This window comes from Geotrypetes seraphini, chromosome 1 (assembly GCF_902459505.1).
Source record: "Geotrypetes seraphini chromosome 1, aGeoSer1.1, whole genome shotgun sequence".
Classification (NCBI taxonomy): domain Eukaryota; kingdom Metazoa; phylum Chordata; class Amphibia; order Gymnophiona; family Dermophiidae; genus Geotrypetes; species Geotrypetes seraphini.
In genome coordinates this window covers 370,794,977-370,801,156 of record NC_047084.1, presented here as the reverse complement: position 1 = coordinate 370,801,156, position 6,180 = coordinate 370,794,977, and the positions used below count along the sequence as shown (strand labels likewise).

General features: G+C 39.4%; 1 protein-coding gene across 3 annotated transcripts in view; it reads right to left on the bottom strand.

Annotated features, from left to right (window-relative positions):
* Window positions 1-1,572: 1,572 nt before the first annotated feature.
* THEGL (theg spermatid protein like) overlaps window positions 1,573-6,180 on the bottom strand; it is a 105,756-nt gene continuing 101,148 nt past the window's right edge. For 2 of the 3 annotated variants that reach the window (XR_004539412.1, XR_004539408.1), the window contains exons 7-8: window positions 4,445-4,566; window positions 1,573-1,679 (exon numbers count right to left, since the gene is read on the bottom strand). The gene's annotated coding sequence lies outside the window, so the exon portion shown is untranslated. Of the gene's footprint in view, window positions 1,680-3,235; window positions 4,567-6,180 lie in introns of those variants that run through there. The other variant, XM_033944125.1, reaches the window with a different exon arrangement.

Sequence of the window (6,180 nt, the reverse complement as noted above, 5' to 3'; positions counted from 1 at the left end):
AACTGGGCCTCTTCTCCCTTGAAAAGAGGAGACTGAGAGGGGACATGATCAAAACATTCAAGATAATGAAGGGAATAGACTTGGTAGATAAAGACAGGTTGTTCACCCTCTCCAAGGTAGAGAGAACGAGAGGGCACTCTCTAAAGTTAAAAGGGGATAGATTCCGTACTAACATAAGGCAGTTCTTCTTCACCCAGAGAGTGGTAGAAATCTGGAATGCTCTTCCGGAGGCTGTTATAGGGGAAAGCACCCTCCAGGGATTCAAGCCAAGGTTAGACAAGTTCCTGCTGAACTGGAACGTATGCAGGTAAGGCTAGACTCAATCAGGGCCTTGGTATTTGACCAAAGGGCCGCCGTGTGAGTGGACTGCTGGGACTGATGGACCACTGGTCTGACCCAGCAGCGGCAATTCTTATGTTATGTTGGTACTGCTATTTTACTTTCTAAAATATATAGAGGAAAGAATCATGTTTATCGTTCTCATCCAACTCCCCTCTATCTGCTCTTCCTCAATTTCTGGTTGTCTTCTCTTAAGTCAATAGATTTGAACATATGAGATTTCTAGGTCCAACCCTTGCTATTAATCCAACCCAGCTCAAACTAATCTTTGTAATTTGCTTGTCAGGCAAAGAGCCAAAAAATTCATGTCCTGAATAGGGCTTTACATCAGTCAGTGTTGTTCTCTACTTAGCCAGCATTTAGATATTACCCTTAACATATTATCTCAGCACTGTCAAGCCCATCTTTCTATTCCCACCCATCCTGTTTATCCTTGCCATAAAGTTATATGAGTCGTACAAGCTGAGCAATAATCTAATAGAGTGTGTAGGCTGGGAAAGTAGAGGAAACAGTAAGAACAATCACTTCGGTTCAGATTACAAAACAACTGTCCAATGGACGCCCAGGCAGCCAGGAAGAAGAGTGTAATAATGCAGCTTTATTGATTCTGGGGACAGTTTTCAAGGCCATTTCCACAGGCCCTATAACCTAAACACCCAGCATGAGCCTGCATAGTGTACAAATCCTCAGGCACAGATTTACACCTACTCCAAAAATGTCTATAAGAATACTTCCCAGCCTCCCTTCATTGAAAAATATTGCTAGAAGCAGGGATTGCACCAAAACATGCTTTGAATTTCTAAAACTATGCGTGTTCTGTAACCAGTATACCAAGTTTCCAAGTTTATTAATCTCTTGATATACCATCTATCACAAAAGAATATCTAGGAGGTATATCTCTTTCCAAATCTTTTTCTCATTGTTTCCTTTTAATTGGATGTTTAATGCTAATATGCTTTATCATTTCTAGTTTCTCTTTAATGATTTGTTGTTATTTAACTTTGGTATCAATGGCAATCAATGAATTTTTGGATTACAACACAAACAGTAAGTGCTAGGATTTGGCAAAGGAAGGCTACTGATTCAATTGCTTTCCTAGATACTTTTTTAAACATGTAAATAAACACTCTCTGTCTCATTTATCCTCAAAGATTAATAACTTTATTGCAGAAAGACTAGGATGAGTCAACTCATTCTGATGGTTCATAGATTCAGTACTGAAATTTCAGGATACCTGAACTGGATTCCTCATCACCTGTCTTCTGAGCTGAATCCTAGGTTTCTTCGCACTGTCAAGCCCATCTTTCTGTTGTTTGGAAACTAAACCAATTACAAGGACTCTTTGAAAAAGAGGACAGTTGACAATTAAATTCACCCAATTATGTGATATTGCACCATGTTTTCTCAACAAAACTTTCAGCTTGGAATTCCAGTGTGGTCAGTGAGGTCTAAATCTTAACAAAGTCACTTGCTTGCGTGAGACAGAGCATGCATACGAGGTTAAATGGGGATAACTGTAACTGTATTATCTATAGCAAAGGTGCACTAAATAGGATTAATAATTGTCAGAGACAGTTCACTGTTAATGCAGACATCGGGCAACAAGCCAACTCCACTTATCTCAATCATGTTTTCTGCTTTTCTTGCACTAGGTCTTTAACCTGCACAGATATCCAAACAAGGATGATTCATCAGAAAATATTACTCGTATACCATACCAATATCTAACTTTAATTTACACGGAGCCGATGAAAAGTTCTCAGCTCAACCAGCAATGCTGGGGCAGCCTCCATTGAGGGCTATACACTTAGGGGCCCATAATCAAAAAACATAGACTTCCAAAGAGCATCCTAAATCAGCATTTGGATGTCATAATCGCCAGGACTTCCAAGTAACGATAATCAAAACTGTCTTTCTGTACATCTAGCGAGGTGTTCCAGCCTTTGTACGTTTTGCATGCAATACATCTGTTTTGATGTGCCCTGTTTATGTGGTGCCTTATTAAATGTATTTTGAGCTTAATAAAACAAAAATAAAAACCCAGAGCGCTACTTAGCAGATTGCATTAAGGACGCCCAACTGTGCCTAAGTTCCATCCATAGAACTCAGGTCTATCTGAAGCCCAAACTGTGCTGAAACGTAGACTTCCTTTACAAGGCCTATAGGACCTAGTTTTACAATTGCTATACAACTTGCTAGCTCACTGTGTAGCACACTGGTTAAACATACGACCTTCCACCCTAATGTTGCTGGTTCGAATCCTAGTCACTCTCTCTGATAGAAGAGAAATAAATAAAAGCATTAGACAGATCCAACTCCCAGTATCACAATTATAATGCAAAATGCCATAAAATTGCCATTCTAATAACGCCATAATAATAAAATGTTATAACATTAAGGATATTGTTTGGACGTCTAACTTTCACCTAAAACCTGATTCTCTAAAGAACACCTAAAAATGTAGACGTCTAAACAGTGGACGCCTAGCTGAGACATCTAAGCGGTACCTAACTTTAGACACGTTTTGCAGGATCAGGGCCTTTGTGGAAAACATCCAAAAATCGAGTGATGGACAATATTGTGCTCAGTGAGTCTTTCGGTAGATACCATTAAAAAATAAAATCATCCTAGGGAAAACCACACAAAAATAAGCCATTGGGGGAAATCTGGGGGCCAGCATTTTTTATTATATTAGCCAAACAGACATCCCAGCAGAGCAGTAGAGCAACCTGCAGTGCACTTTACATAAAAGGTCCCAGGTGCAACTTATATTATATGGTGGGCCCTCAAGGCATAGGCAGCAGAGCTCAACCTCTAAACAGCTCCCGAGTCCCCCACCCACCTCTTCCCGGCGCTTTAGTTTTAAATCTTCAGCAGCCACTGTGCAGAATCCACAAGCAGACCTGCCCCCAGAAGTACGTAGAATGAAGGGTTCCGGGGCAGGCCTGCTGTTTGACGCTGTGCGGTGGCTGCCTGAAAATTTAAGCAAACACCAGAAGAAGGGTGAGTGGGAGGGCTCAAAACACAGCAACTGAGAATTTTTGGGGAGGCCATGGCCCCTGTTGCCTATGCCTCGAGTATAGAAAAAAAAACAAATGCATCTCAATGTACACCACTTCAACAGCCCTCAAGCCTGAACATTACATTACATCCTAGTCTTATGTACCTTATCGGTTCTAGGTGGATCGCAATAATAAGAAGCTAGATCCACTTGTCTAGGAATAATATTATTGTAACACAAATAACTTTAAGACAGAATAAAAGCATCAAGCATTACTAGGTAAGTCAAATATATAAAACGAGGTGGGGCAGTATATAAATAATTAATAATAATAATAATAGGGATTGGTAACACCCTTGAGTACAAGGGCCCCTAGGCAAGTTAATCTTCATGGAAAAAGTAGCCACAGATAAAGCAGGTGCAAATCTCTGTGGGTATTTTTCCCTGGTGAGTTTTCAAATAAAATGTTTGTGCCTACAAAAACATCCCTAGTCTTTTTCTCAAACACATCCTTTTGAAAAAAACTCTCTCTTTAGGTTTAGATTTAGCTTGGGACTAAATAATTTTTGATTTGAGACTATACTTAAATGATTTTTAAAAAAAATAAAAAATTAAATACTCCTTGTCCCCCATCTACTAAATGGAAAATCCTTTAAACTTGTAGTTTCCTGAAATAGAAAAATAAAACAGAGGGAATGTATGCAGGCCAAACACTTTTGATTTGGTTGGATTTTTCCCCAAAATTTTTGGGTTCTTTTTGTTTCACACATTCATTTTAATGGATAGGTTTAAACATGCCCTATAGCTTTTTAACACACTAATTAACACAACCTTTAATTTATCACTTACCCCCCCTCTTTTACAAAGCCACACGGTAAAGGCCCGAAGCCCATAGATTTAAAGGGTTTCGGGGCTGTTGCTGCGCAGCTTTGTAAAAGAGGGGGTTACTGTATGTTAAATCAATTTAATATGTACTAAAATTTGTAAAGCACCCTAAGAAACTAATCAATGCATATCCTTACTAGAATATAAGTTATGTTCATAATGAAGAATAAGAGAGCAGACAGAAGCAAGAATACATGCAATGATTTTACAAAATCTCACAATCTTTTTTGTCGTTGCTTGCAAAGGTTCTTTATTCTTTTTTTTTCTGTTTCATTTCTCTTCACATTTTTCTTCTTCTTTCTCTTCTGTTAAGCTTATTTTGTTGACACAGAACTTAATTTCTTTGAATAAATTAAAAATAAAGATAAAGTATTATCAGCTTATTTCACCTATAAATTTCCCTTTCATCCTTTTCCTTAATGAAATATCCATATAAAACTTACATCAGTTTGAAATTAATGATTTATTATTCTGATTACTATGCTTAACTTCACTTACAATTTAAAGGAAAACTGTGTGGAAGAACCCATGAACAATGAAGGACTGAAGGGGGTAGAGAACCTGGACAGGGCAGATAAAGGGTTGACCAGTAAGATCTCTACAGTCTACATATTAAGGAAACATATTAGAGAGACAATGAGGATGAATGATGAGCTTAAAGAGGTAGAGGTTGGAAGGGGGGCATGAGAGGAGACAAAGCTGAAGATCCAGAAAAGGGAGAGGGGTACCAGATAGCAGGGGAAGCCAGGGAGAAGGAAATGGGAGGCAGGAAGCTAGAGTGGTTAGACAGGTAGCAATGAAGGGTGAGAAGGAGTAGAAGAAAGGGAGACATAGAAAGAGGAGAGGAGATGAAGAACTGGTAATGGAGAAAAAGAGCAGCAGAGAAGAGAGAGATAGAAACAGTAAGAGAAGAAAAGAAAGCTGAGATCATCAAGATGGTGTACCACTTGTACCAAAGGTACTTGACTTAAGGACCAAAATATGCATATAAATCTATTCAAATGTGAAGCCTAGTTTTGTATAGGACATCTAGCCAGAAAAGAGACATTCAAAATTTACTATGTACTTTACAAAATGCTCACTAAATGAAAAGCCTTTTGGGGGGGGACCATGTGTTCAGAGGGAGGTGCCAAAAGGAGTGGGCATCTCTCCTGCTGGGGATTGTTTTGGGGATGCCAGCAGGAATGAGTGGGCATCCCTCCTATCGGGGATGTTGTGGGAGGTTCTGTCAGGAGGAAGTCGGCCCTAGGGAGATGCTTAGGGCTGCTTAAGCTCGCCCAAGGCCACTTCCAGGTGAAACTACTTCCACAACCAACCTTGGGCGAGCTTAAGCATCTCTAAGCACCTCCCTGTACCCGCGACAGATGCCTACAGAATAGACTGCCTGCTTGGGGGGTTTGGGTTGGCTTGTTTGGTTTTTTTTAGAAAATAATGCATCCCAATTGGCTGGTTAGATAGCGGTAGGACACCTACCACTGCCTATAATCAGGATGCTGTTTATAAAATTTGCCCCTTAAACTGTAACATCAGTGGGTCAGCCACACATATGAAATTACATGCAGGATTTGAAAATCAAATTTATTAATGTATTTTTCCTTTCCCACCCATTCCCCCTCCTTGGATGGCCCACTTTTGATGTCCCTTAAGATCAGGATTAGCATATAATGCTCTCTTATAAACATGTCTAGGCACTGAAGGGGGATATCTTCTTTCAAGCAATCTCTTAGTAAGGTCTTTAGCTTGTTTCTTAAAATCCTCCAGTGTCATCTTTCGATAGTGGAAAAAGTTTTGTTTAAGATGTAAGAGATGAAAGCTACCAAAGTAAAGAAATGTTTCTATCTGTGCTTTTTCTGTCTACTGCGGTCCTCAATTCTTTGTCACCTCGAAGTATAAGCACATCCTAAAAAGGATATTTCTCTGATGCTACATGTCATCTCAAATTGTACTTGTTTGAT